We start from the raw sequence: 13364 nt of genomic DNA, 5'->3' as shown, positions 1-13364 counted from the left end.
GGGTTATATTTCACTTGTCTGAGTCTGAAATGAAAGTGGAGAGGATAAATCCAAGGAAGGGTTGTTAACCCTAAGAAACACAGCAAACTCAGGGAGAGACCAGCCTAAAACATGTAGACACTTCAAGAAAGCGGTGTTAAGTACCTCTTTATGGGATTAATAGATTTATTAAATTCAAATGCATGTATGAATAAATATTTGGATACATGTGCTTAATGTGAGCAGGCAGTGATGTAGGTGTGTTAACAAAATATGCCCCAGTGCATCTCAGCAGTTGCACTTCCTTCCTGGAAACTGGATAATCAGCTGGTTGTTCCTCCAGGAAACAAAAATAATAACAAAAGCCTTCCTGATGTACCATTTACACTAAAAAGAAAAAAAAAATCATTTTTTAAAATTGTACGTTGAATTTTCTATAGGTGGTTTGCTTTCTTTTGTAACTGTTGCTCAGCCCTTAGAATCTGGTTTGTCACGGGCACTCCTTTTGTGGGAATTTCGTTTCCACTCTGTGCAACAAGGAATATAATTCAGAAGCATCTGAAGAATCCTTTTGTGATGCAGTACTTTTAGACTGGTGGCATAATTGTTACAGATTTCCAGAGAGATACAAAGAAGAAAGTGAAGCAGGTTATTGATTGGAGAGGACTGTTTGGATCAAGTCCCACTTTTTCTGACTGTGTTTACAAGTCAGGTGGCAAGTGGAATCTACAAGTGGTGTCTAATTGTACCTCTTAGTATGTCTAGATTCTGCAGTATGAATGGCTTTAATCTCCGAGGCAAATGGAAACTACCAATCTCATTCCAGACTGAATTGCAGGTCCAATTCACCATGGAGCCAGAGGGGGAAAGTACCACCCCTCTGCTTAATTTACCCGGTGGTCTAGCTTCTAGTTCTAAGATTTAAAAGGAGATCAACTTCTGTTTCAATAACAGATGAGGATGCTCTAAGAGAGAAGCATTGCGGAGGTATGGCAATAATGCAGAGAGGTGCTTGTGCCTGCCTTTCTCTACTGTGTTTTTAAAGGCCTCACATCTCAGCCTGGGCTTTGTGTAGGGACGCCAGCCCTGAGGTGCATCTGTTTCCTCCAATGGCAATACAGACCAGGGTCACATTAGGCAAGCAGTCTGTTCCTAATGCATTTAAAGTCTCAGAAAGCAAGCGGTGATTTTATAACTGCAGCCTGGATTTATTCTCCTCCAGTTCCAGCCTCAAGATGAGGTTGAAAGAAATGAAATTTTAGTAGAATGAGGTTAGGATGAAATTCCTAGTTAGTTAAAAATTAAATTAGCTAGAGATTGTGTTTATTGTGAAAGTCACGTGAGATCCGCTGGCTTTATATTTTTGAGGTATTTCACTTGCTGTTCAGGTACAAGCCGTCAATCAAGGCTAATCAAACTGGCGCAGTTAACATGATACATCATAAAATTTCACAATAATGTCAACCTGTAATTCTGTCAATCTGGTTAAGGGAAATGGGCTAAAAACAATATTGTCATCTTGTAATAACACTCGGAAGGTATCAGAGAATAATGTTGCTATCATCTCCCTAACTCTGTGCCTGGCTTCTACCAGAGGCAGCCCTTGCTGCTAACAAATGGCCAGGTGGTCTAAGCTTATCACTGCTGTTGCTGCTTGTGAGAGTTGGAGTAGGGCCACGTAAACGGAGCATGCTGCCCTGCAGCATTTCTCCAGGCTGACCTCTTTGATGCATTATGAAGAAAAGTAACTGCCAGTATTTCCCAGGACTTGTCTCATGTGGTATAATGTGCACAGGCCTTGAGTATTCTTATTTATTCAGCCAGCTTACTTATTATACTTATCTTTCCTTTTTTATGAACCTACATTCGGTGGTATTTCAAAAGCATCCACTTGAAAAAGCGTGCACTTAGCTATAAAGCACAGGCCACCCATTACACAGAATGATAAAACAACTCCTTCTCTGAATGTTATGTTTGGCTGTTCAGCCCCGGGATATCGGGGTTCCACATGAAATTAGGGAGATAGATTCTCCACTCAGGGAGCCCCTGTTTAACCTTGACGTTCCCTGGGAATCATGCCTACATAGTGAACTCCATTCAGTTGGCAGCTCTTTCCTGTAGCCAAGATGGCTGGATTATAACTCTTAGATGTTTCTTTCTCTCATGAAAGGCCAAATAAACATAAAACCTTGTACAAATTATTATTTTAAAGCTGAAGAGGTCTCCTGCAGGTATATCTCACCCAGAAGCATAAACAAACGCAAGTGTAGAAGGAGAGCTTCATGGCTTAATTGGAGGAAGGTCCAGACACAGCTTCCTCTTCCCCCGCCCTTCGTGAGCACATTTTATAAATGGCTGATATACAGTCATTTCTTGTATTCCATTCTAGGACTCTCTCTGCATTTTCTGGAATACACTTTGCCCTGATGTGAGACAAACTCTTTTGAAGGAACAAAGACTCACGAGGTTGAGAAATTTTTAGGTTGCCATCATGAATGCAAATGCATTTAAAGTTGCATGAGGGACGGAGGAAGATGAAAAAGTAGTCTTATCAGTACCACCACTGCCCTGCTTACACCGCCGTTAAGAATACCAGAATCGTACCACGTGCGTCAGTAGCAGCTCTGGTGAGCATCAGAGATTCTAGTAGTTGTCTCGTCAGGATTGAGCTTCTCTTGTAGACTGTCCTAGGCACTGGGCTGCATCTGTGTTATTGTTCTTGCCCAACTCTCTTCATTGCTCCACATCCCCGACTCATAGTCTAGTGGTTCAACAATCTTAAGGTGTAGAAAAGAAATGTGGAATCCAGTGGATTTGGGAAATAATTTAAAAAATCAATTTAAAAGCATGGACAAGTTACTATAAAACTTAATTTAAGGCAGCAAAAGATGAAGGTGGGCATGGTAGAGATGATCTCTTCCTCCTCCTCTTGCTTCTCTCCTTTCTTCTTAATAAACATTTATCGAGCATCTATTTAAGGTTAAAATTCTTGACAGACAATGAAGATATTAAAATCTTCTAAAAACCTTTTGATAAAACATTATGATTCAAGTGATTTGATAAGTATAATGATAGAAAAATGAGAGAAAACACTTAGGATGGCATTTAGTCTTTCCTTCCTCAGGTTTGATAAGGAGTTTTCAATATAATAGAAAGTTTAATAAAACAATGAGTAATACATACAAAGGGCTTACCAGGTGGCACTTGTGGTTAAAAACCCACATGACGATGCAGGAGACAAAAAAGCATGGGTTCGATTGCTGGGCCAAGAAGATCCCCTGGAGAAGGGCATGGCAACCCACTCTGGTGGTGTTGACTGGAGAATCCCCATGGACAGAGAAGCCTGGTGGGCTACAGTCCATTGAGTCACAAAGAGGTGGGCATGACTTAAGCAACTTAGCACAGCACCGCACAATACATACATAAAGATTTCTCTTGAGTGGTAAACAAGTCACCTTGAAAAGAGTAGAAGAAAGTATCTTGTAATTATCAAATGATATAATTAACTGAAAAGAGAGATGCAAAATTCCAAAACTTAAAATGCTATATTTTGCTTATGGCCAAACTCTGAGGTAAAACTAATCCCGATAGCTATGTGTTCAGAATTCAGACGTTAGAGAATTAAATTAGTGTTAATATATGAAAATAAGCAGTTTGGTTATTCGGGAGTTCAAAGTAAAGGAAAGGGTCATCTTTGATCACTAAATGATGGGTCATTAATCCAGGAAGGCAATATTTACTGGGAAATTGTAGGCAGCATGCTCTGCAGGTGCTTAATAAGGCAAGGTGAGTTAAGGGATGTTTACATGTGCCCATAAAACAAAATATAAGATTATGGTGCCAGGAGTATGATGCAGGCATACAGCTGAAGTTTAGAGAAGGGAGAACTTACTTCTCTCCTGGGAAACGGCCTGGCTCCATGGTAAAGGTTTCAGTGGTTTCTTGTTGACTTAAGCCATGGGAGTCTAAAATCATTCCCATGAAATCATGGTCTCACCCCCACCTACTTCTCTGTCTTCCTTTCTTTCTTTTCCTCACCCACATTGGCCTTCAGTGTCTTGAACTCTCCATGTTCTTTCTCTCTGCAGTGTTCAGATGTATTTCCTGCTGTGTCCCAGTGCCCATTCTTTCATCTGTTTGACTTTGATTCTCACTTCACAGAAAATCTCAGCTAAAGTGTAACTTCCTCGGGGAAGCCTTTTTGATGCCTTACTCTAGGTCTGGGTTCCTTTGTTATAAACTCTCAAGGGCTCAAACATTGTCCTCCAAAGCCCTTGCAATTATACATCAATTGTCATGGTAGATTATTCAGTATCTGTCTCCTCCGCTGACTGTAAGCTCCATGAAAGAAGGAATAGTGTCTATTTTTGCCTGATTTTTTATTCCTAGTTTCTTATGATGGACATTTCTGAGACAGTAAAGACATCTGCATTTGTTGACTAAAGGAGTGTCTATGCTGGCCCTTAAAAGATGGTCAGGAATTAACACCTTCCAAGACTGGAAAGTGAGGGAAGAGCATCAGCAGGGATGAGTGATGAGCATGTCCTTGGAATGTCAAGGGTCTGATGAGGTCTGCCTTGGTCAGAGCCGCCTGGTAGGAAGGTGGGGCTGGATCACCATAGAGCCTTGATTGTGATGCTGGGGCATTTGGAATGTTTGAGTGGAGTCTGGGTTGTGATTGTTAAGAGAATGACTTCTCAGGACTCTAAGAAGGAAAGATAATTTCACAGGAGAAATAGACCAGTTTTATTTATTCCAAAGTAAGATTTATGAAAGGATTTCAACAAAATTTTTGTGGGAATCACAAAAAGTGCAGTTATACAAAAGTAGTAATTTTAATGAGAACAGCTTTAAAACACTTAAGTGTTTATTATGTGTAAAACAATTCTGACCACTGATAAGAAATGAATAAAGTGTGGTTCTTGGCCCTTTCTGATGAAGAGATGGGAGGAGGGAGGATGAAGTGGGTAACTACACAGTTCAGCAAGGAACAATAGAATTTCCCCAAATAGGACTGTGATGAAGCCATACTGTGATGACCAGAACAGAATAAACACCTCCTAGCTCCTGTAAGGTAGTGGCTTAAAAGGAAGCCTCAAAGTTGTTATTTTCAGTTGTTATTCTCTACCACTCCAGGGAGACATTAACAAGACTTCTTTTAGAAGCCCTTTCTAGATACTAAAAGCCTGTGCGTAGCACATGGCTGACTGTTATTCCTCTCCAGTTCTGTCCTGGCCTCCCACAGCCTTACCGGCAGCCCTCTGAAGGCTCCAAAGATAAGGCACATCCTACTCTTCAAATAAAGGACTCAATAGCAGATATTTTAAATACAAAGAAAGGCTGCTTATTGCCATCAACTCCACAGGATAACTTTAGGCTCTGTTGCCTAGTTAAAGCATATGGATTGGTTCTAAGTAAACATCATGACCTATAAATAATTGAGATGATTATTCTCCAGAATTTTAGTTAGCATCCAAATGAGACATATTTCATTTTAATATGGGAGTATTTATGGAGCCCATAAAGAGTGATATTGTTTCAAACCTTTGTCCTATAGAGAGTAAAGTCTTTATTTACTAAAAGTTCAAGATGCCCCGTTGGTGAAGGATAATATTACTCACTTAGAAAAAAGTAGTCAACCAGAATGTAATGGAATGGAATCAGAAATCCTGTCTGTTTTCACAAGCTAAGGCTTTAATATAATGTTGTTGTGCTCAGTCTTGTCCAACTATTTGCAACCCCACGAACTATAGTCTGCCAGGCTCCCCTGTCCATGGGATTCTCCAGGGCAGAATACTGGAGTGGGTTGCCACTTTTTCTCCCCAGGATCTTCCCAACTCAAGGAGCAAACTCACATCTCTAATGTCCCTGTATGAATGAAAGAATGTTAACTCATTTGATTGTCTATGCTACAGTACTTGCCAAATATTAAAATCTTAAAGCAATGCAAAGCATAACATACATTTTACTTTTTGAAAGACAAATACGCCTAGCTTCTTCCAAATGTTGCCATGAAATAATAACAGTAAAAATGCAGCCTTTGATTTAAAAATGAGGAATTAGTCTTGATTTTCTGAGGCAGTTCTACTGGCAGAATGAGTTGAACCATCATTCTCCCAGGTAGAGAATATTCACCAAAACTCAACTTTAATTCCTCTAAGAGTTATTTTATCTCCATTGAAGTTGTTGCTAATTCATCAATGTCTCCTTTTCTAGATACATATTTATGTAGACATTCAGTGTATATATGTATGTGTACACATGTGCCCCTGTGCACACATATGTACACATATGTGCCTACCTTGATACTGAAAACTTCATGTAAGAGGTTGTAATTTTCTTTCATAAATGCAGTTTCTTCCATGCCTACCTATCTGTCTTTGCAACATTTTTTTTTCCTGATGTTAATTCAAGGTATTGATTTAAATCTATTAAGCCTAGTCGAGTCCTGTGTGTCTTAGATAATGTAGTCCTAACAGATGAGGGCACCTGGGGTGCAGCTGTGAACCACCACTATATCGCAATTATGTTTGGCTGTGGGTGTAACTATCTATATCATAGAGATCTGCATCTAGTTTTGCGTAGTCTGCATAAAAATTTGGTATCCTATGATAGCTACAGAATTCTGAGTAGAAATTCCCTCAACTCCATTCTTTTTGATTCATATATAAACCATCATGAAGCTAAACTGCCTATAAATTGAGAACATAAGCTTAAAATGCAGTCTGCCTGGATCTAAGCCCAGTGCTGCCTTTTACTAGGAGTGTGATCCGAGAAAGTTATCTGACTCTCTTTCCTCAGTTTCCTCACCTACCTCTGAGTTGTTTCAAGCATAAATACATTGACACACACAAAGCACTTAGATTATGCCATATATATCATATGCTGCCAATAAATGTCCTTCATTATAATTATCTGGAAATTTTTATATATGCTGTTATTTGTGATCTAACCAAAAATAAAATTATAAAAGTGTCTTGTACCCATAATGAATACAGGAGGATTTTAATCTCTGTCTATCTTCCCTTTACTTTCATTTATCATTATTTTTAACTTGGAGATGCTGAGTATGTATTTCACTAAAAATACTGCCCAGTAGCCAAATGGTATCCATGATCTTCAGTAATTTGACTCATGGCTACTTAAGAGGCAAATAACAAAATAAACACACTAAAAAAAAAAACAGCAACACTATATTAAGTGTTTTGGATTCTCCTCAGTCCTGCTGTCAGGAACCCTGCTGCTTGCATAAAGGAAGAATCCATCTCGCATCTTTCCATTAGGAAGGAGTGGGTGCACTGACATTTCCAACTCTTTCAGGGGAGCCTGTCTGAGTGCGCCAGTTCGCTGGTGTCGGAGCCTCGCGCTGCCGCCGCAGCTCGAGACACGTTATTTATCATCACAGCCAGCGTCACTTCACCCGTTCCAAGTTTTCAGGCTGCTGAAGATGTGTCTCTTCCTGCCCTCCTTTCAGATTGGCTTTGTGGAGCTGGATGGACCGGAGGTTTGATCGCACACTGGGCGGTGCGTGGAGAAATTGGTTATTAATATTTTTGAGGCACTTCCTGCAGTGAAAGGTCTGCTGTGCTCTCCACTGAACGGCCCAGATGTTCAGTTTTTCTCAATTAGCTCCTTCACATTGTGCCAGGATAAAGATGAAGTTTCAGGGAAGGCTTCACAGACTGCTCTTAAGTGACTGTTTTGCCTGTCTAAGATGAATCAACTTCTACCATTTTGAGAAATTACTAGAACTTCGCTGACCAGTATACTTGATAAATCAATATATTAAGCCCAAAGAATATGTTTTCTTCTACCTTTAAACCCTTTTCCTCTTATCAAGGCCTGTCCCACCTTTGTTTTTCCTTTCCGTTTGGCCTCTGAGGATATACCATATGCACAGAGGTAGTAGAATTTGTATGTCAGAGAATTTTAGGGAGATATTGTGTAGGTAGGAAAGTAGTTTAATAGTTGTCTAACCTATGAAGTCCTTTTCCATATAAATGAATAATGTTAATAAATATTTTTTAATTTGACGGTATTTATTTAACTAAGCATAGTACCTGGAGGGCTTCTCTGGTGCCTCAGCAGTAGAGAGTCCACCTGCCAATGAAGAAGACAAGGGTTTGATCCCTGTGTCAGGAAGATCCCCTGGAGCAGATGATGGCAACCCACTCCAGTGTTTTTGCCTGAGAAATCCCATGGACAGAGGAGCCTAGCAGCCTACAGTCCAAGGGGTCACAAAGTAGTCAGACATGACTTAATGACTAAACAACAACAAGAACAATAACTGGAATTTGTGTAATAGAAAAACAGGAACAGAAATGATCCTTCCTTCCTTTTTCCTAGTTGCCACCCTTAACCCCGTCCTGTTATGGTGACTGTCTCAAGGGGTGGCTGGGGTGGGAGCTATATTAATTTTGCAATCTGTATCAGTCCTCAAGTTACCACTAATTAGTATGCAATTTAAATAAGAACACTGGGCTTCTATGCAAATGAAGCTTCCTGACTGGTCTACTTGACTGCATCCATTGGATTCTTACCTTTAGAATCCTTAATACAGAATCAAACAAATTGTACTCACCTCACATTCTATCAAAGTAATGCTCAAAATCCTCCAAGCCAGGCTTCAATAGTATGTGATCTGTGAACTTCCAGATGTTCAATTTGGATTTAGAAAAGGCAAGGAATCAGAGATCAAATTACCAACATCTGTTGGATCATCAAAAAAGCAAGAGAGTTACAAAAAAAACATCTACTTCTATTATTGTGTTACTATTAATTTCCTCTTTCATACTCGTTAGCGTTTGCCTTACATATTGCGGTGCTCCTATGTTGGGTGCATATATATTTATAATTGTTATATCTTCTTCTTGGATTGATCCTTTGATCATTATGTAGTGTCCATCTTTGTCTCTTTTCACAGACTTAATTTGAAAGTCTATTTTATCTGATATGGTGCATGAGACAAGTGCTCGGGCCTGGTGCACTGGGAAGACCCAGAGGGATTGGGTGGAGAGGGAGGTGGGAGGGGGGACTGGGATGGGGAATACATGTAAATCCATGGCTAATTCATTTCAATGTATGACAAAAACTACTGTAATGATGTAAAGTAATTAGCCTCCAACTAATAAAAATAAATGGAAAAAAATAAAAATAAAAAAATAAATAAAAGGAAAAAAAAAAAAACATCTACTTCTGCTTTATTGACTACGCCAAAGCCTTTGGCTCTGTGGATCACAACAAACTATGGAAAATTCTTAAAGAGACGGGAATACCAGACCACCTGACCTGCCTCCTGAGAAATCTGTATGCAGGTCAAGAAGCAATAGTTAGAACTGAACATGGAACGACAGACTGGTTCCAAATTGGTAAAGGAGTATATCACGGCTATATATTGTCACCCTGCTTATTTAACTTCTCCATGCAGAGTACATCATGAGAAATGCTGGGCTGGATGAAGCACAAGCTGGTATCAAGATTTCTGGGAGAAATATCAATAACCTCAGATATGCAGATGACACCACCCTTATGGCAGAAAGCAAAGAAGAACTAAAGAGCCTCTTGATGAAAGTGAAAAAGGAGAGTGAAAATGCTGGCTTAAAACTCAACATTCAAAAAATGAATATCATGGCATAAAGTTCCATCACTTTATGGCAAATGGATGGGCTCACAATGGAAACAGTGACAGACTTTATTTTGGGAGGCTCCAAAATCACTGCAGATGGTAACTGCAGCCATTAAATTAAAAGATGCTTGCTCCTTGAAAGAAAAGCTATGATCAACCTAAACAGCATATTAAAAAGCAGAGACACTACTTTGCCAACAAAGGTCCTTCTAGTCAAGGCTATGGTTTTTCCAGGGGTCATGTATGGATGTGAGTGTTAGACTATAAAGAAAGCTGAGCACTGAAGAATTGATGCTTTTGAACTGTGGTGCTGGAAAAGACTCTTGAGAGTCCCTTGGACTGCAAGGAGAGCCAACCAGTCCATCCTAAAGGAAATCAGTCCTGAATATTCACTGGAAGGACTGATGCTGAAGCTGAAACTCCAGTACTTTGGCTACCTGATGTGAAGAGCTGACTCATTTGAAAAGACCCTGATGCTGGGAAAGATTGAAGGCAGGAGGAGAAGGGGACAACAGAGGATGAGATAGTTGGATGGTATCACTGGCTCAATGGACATGAGTTTGAGTAAGCTTCGGGAGTTGGTGATGGACAGGGAAGCCTGGCATGCTGCAGTCCATGGGGTTGCAGAGTCAGACATGACTGAGCGACTAAACTGAATATAGCTTCAGTGGAGCTGCTCAAGTTCTATGTCCATGTCAAGTACTAAGTGGGGGCATCACAGAACATGTGTTACTCTACCATCATTCACTCAGTATTGCACTTTCCCTCTCAGGTACCATTCTTATCCCACTTCTCAGCCCCTGAATTTGGATTGAGTTGTTTCCACCTGTGATTTTGGGAATGGGTCGGGATTTAGATGTTTCAAGTAGAGCTCTGTCTGCTTCTGGTTATGCCATAGTGTGGGGTTTAGCAATGGACATGCAAGCCCTTTGCTGAGACTTTTAGAAGAAAAATTCATTGTTTTCTCTGGATTTGAATCTGAGAAGACAGGGCGTTGGCAGTGTTTTTGGCCATCTTACTACTTTATGGAGCCTGGCTTGAAGTGCATCAAGTGGAAAGCAAATTGGAGACAGAGAGAAGCCTGATCTTGCTGACATGATTTGAACCCCTGATTAAAATGCTGTCTGAAATCCTAAATGCTAGGCCCCACCTTCCTTCCCTCCTTCCTTTCATCCTTCCCCTTTTCCCTTCCTCCCTTACTCCCTGGATTTTTTAAACACTTAAGTCTGAGCTGAGTTGGTTTTTTTTGTGTCTACACTTAAGTTTATGTTGACTTGAATCTTTTCTCTCTCACTTAGAAGAGTTTTCACTGTTACAAAGGAAGAGAGACGTGGAGTGAAAATCAAAGATAAAATATATGGTATTTCAGAGCTTTTTTTCCTTTAGAAGAGAATAAAATTAAGATCTAAGAAAATATTTGGAATATTATTCATTGTCACTCAATGAATCATTGAAACATTTAAATTTAGTACAGTGGTTTCTGAGGAAGTGATTGCCTTAAGTACCAAATACATGAGTTGTAAGTCATACAAAAGATGTAGTTGTTTAGATGTGAGTCATTCTTATGATAACTTCTGTGAAGTAGTTTTAAATTAACTTCTAAATTGGGAGAATGAAAGGATTTACCCGTATTTCCAATGACTCTGTAAGACCATTTGTATTATCTTAGTTCATGGACTTTGGAAATCTTTCTTTGTGATTAAAAGGTATTCAAAGATTTTAGTTTAAATTTGTTTAGAAGCTTGAACATCTTGCAGATCTTTTTTTTTCTTTTCCTTTAAAATGTTCGTTTTGCCATTAGCTGGAGGATAATTGCTTTACAGCGTTGTAATGTTGTGTTGGTTTCTGCCATACAATAACAAGAATCAGTCATAAGTATACACCTGTCCCCTCCTTGAATTTCTCTCCCACCCACTCCTATCCCACCCCTCTAGGTTGTCACACAGCACTGGGTTGACCTTCCTGTATTATACAGCAGCTTCCCTCTAGCTATTTGTTTTGCATATAGTAATATATATGTTTCAATGCTACATTCAATGCTAATTTCAATTCAGTGTCTCAATTCGTCCCAGTCTTTCCTTCCCCCACTGTGTCATAAGTCTGTTCTCTATATCTGCATCTCTGTTACTGCCCTGCAGATAGATTCATCAGTACCATTTTTCTAGATTGCATATATATGCATTAATATATGATATTTATTTTTCTCTTTCTGACTTACTTCACTCTGTAAAACAGCCTCTGGGTTCATCTACCTCACTTGAACTGACTCAAATTTATTCCTTTTTATGGCTGAGTAATATTTCATTGCATATATGTACCACAACTTCTTTATCCATTCATCTAACAATGGACTTCTGGGTTTCTTCCATGTCCTGGTTATTATAGATAGTGCTGCAATGAACACTGGGATCAGTTCAGTTCAGTCGCTCAGTCATGTCCAACTCTGTGACCCCATGGACTGCAGCATGCCAGACTTTGCTATTCATCACCAACTCCCAGAGCTTGCTCAAACTCATGTCCATCAAGTCAGTGATACCATCCAACCATCTCATCCTCTGTTGTTCCCTTCTCCTGCCTTCAATCTTTCCCAGCATCAGGGTCTTTTCAAATGAGTCAGTTCTTTGCATCAAGTGGCCAAAGTGTTGGAGTTTCAGCTTCAGCATCAGTCCTTCCAATGAATATTCAGGACTGATTTCCTTTAGGATGGACTGGTTGGCTCTCCTTGCAGTCCAAGGGACTCTCAAGAGTCTTCTCCATCACCACAGTTCAAAAATAATCAATTTTTTGGTGCTCAGCTTTCTTTATCACCCAACTTTCACATCTGTACATGAGTACTGGAAAAACCATAGCTTTCACTAGATGGACCTTTGGGATACATGTGTCTTTTTGAATTGTGGTTTTCTCAGAGTGTATGCCCAGTAGTGAGATTGCTGGGCCATATGCTAGTTTTTATTACTAGTTTTTAAAGAAATCTCCATACTGTTCTCCATAGTGGCTGTATCCATTTACATTCCCACCAACAGTTCAAGAGGGTTACTTTTCTCCACATCCTCTCCAGCACTTATTGTTGTAGATTTTTTGATGATGGCCATTCTGACTGGTGCGAGATGATACCTCAGCTTAGTCTTGCCTTTCTCTAATAATGAGTGATGTTGAACATTTTTTTCATGTGTTTGTCGGTGTATGTTGGAAGTTTGAGCATCTTGAGTGTTTAGAATAGTATTCTGTAAGTGAAAAATATTTCTTGATAGTTTGGATAGCTATAAAATTCTTATTTTCAAATGAGTTTAACATTCTGAAGTCTTCCAGCTATGCTTATTTTCTTGATTTATTGATTGTTTTGTAGTTGGACTAGTAAAACAAAGTTTGCTTTCAACAATTACTGTGTAATATTGGCCTAGCTATTGTAATGGATGTTGATTCTTGGGATTTAATAAAACTTTTTCCATTTAAAATTTATTCTTTAGATTACCACAGCTTGATCTCTGCAGCATGCTATGTGAAGCATAAAAAATGTATTCTACTTCAAAGTTTGAAAAACTTTAACATTCTACCGTTATGTTAACAAATTTGTGAAATATAGTGGGGAGTCTCTTTGAGATTTCTCATCAGTGGTGTATGTGGCCAAAGCTAGGAATGGTGGATGCTCTTGGAGAACATGAATGTTAGCATGTTGCTCGGGTTTGAATTTAGCCACCTGAATATTTGTGAAAAAGCTTGTGTGCTTTTTTTTTTTTTTTAGCATTACTAAAACATTAGT

The 13364-nt window shown here is 39.3% G+C and overlaps 1 protein-coding gene and 1 long non-coding RNA gene across 11 annotated transcripts in view; one reads left to right on the top strand and one right to left on the bottom strand.

The window, feature by feature from the left end:
- NPAS3 (neuronal PAS domain protein 3) overlaps positions 1-13364 on the top strand; it is a 927606-nt gene that overhangs the window by 372664 nt on the left and 541578 nt on the right. The window lies entirely within an intron of this gene.
- On the bottom strand, positions 165-4587 carry LOC110122912 (uncharacterized). Of its 2 annotated transcripts, XR_002309371.2 has the most exons (3): positions 3872-4587; positions 3174-3434; positions 165-2756 (listed from the first exon to the last, which is right to left on the bottom strand). It is a non-coding gene; the product is annotated as an uncharacterized lncRNA (long non-coding RNA). The 2 variants fall into 2 exon arrangements; XR_011491638.1 differs by having other exon boundaries at positions 165-3434.

Source organism: Odocoileus virginianus, chromosome 16, assembly GCF_023699985.2.
Source record: "Odocoileus virginianus isolate 20LAN1187 ecotype Illinois chromosome 16, Ovbor_1.2, whole genome shotgun sequence".
NCBI lineage: Eukaryota > Metazoa > Chordata > Mammalia > Artiodactyla > Cervidae > Odocoileus > Odocoileus virginianus.
The sequence above is the reverse complement of the archived record's forward strand: the minus strand, read 5'-3'. Positions and strand labels throughout refer to the sequence as shown.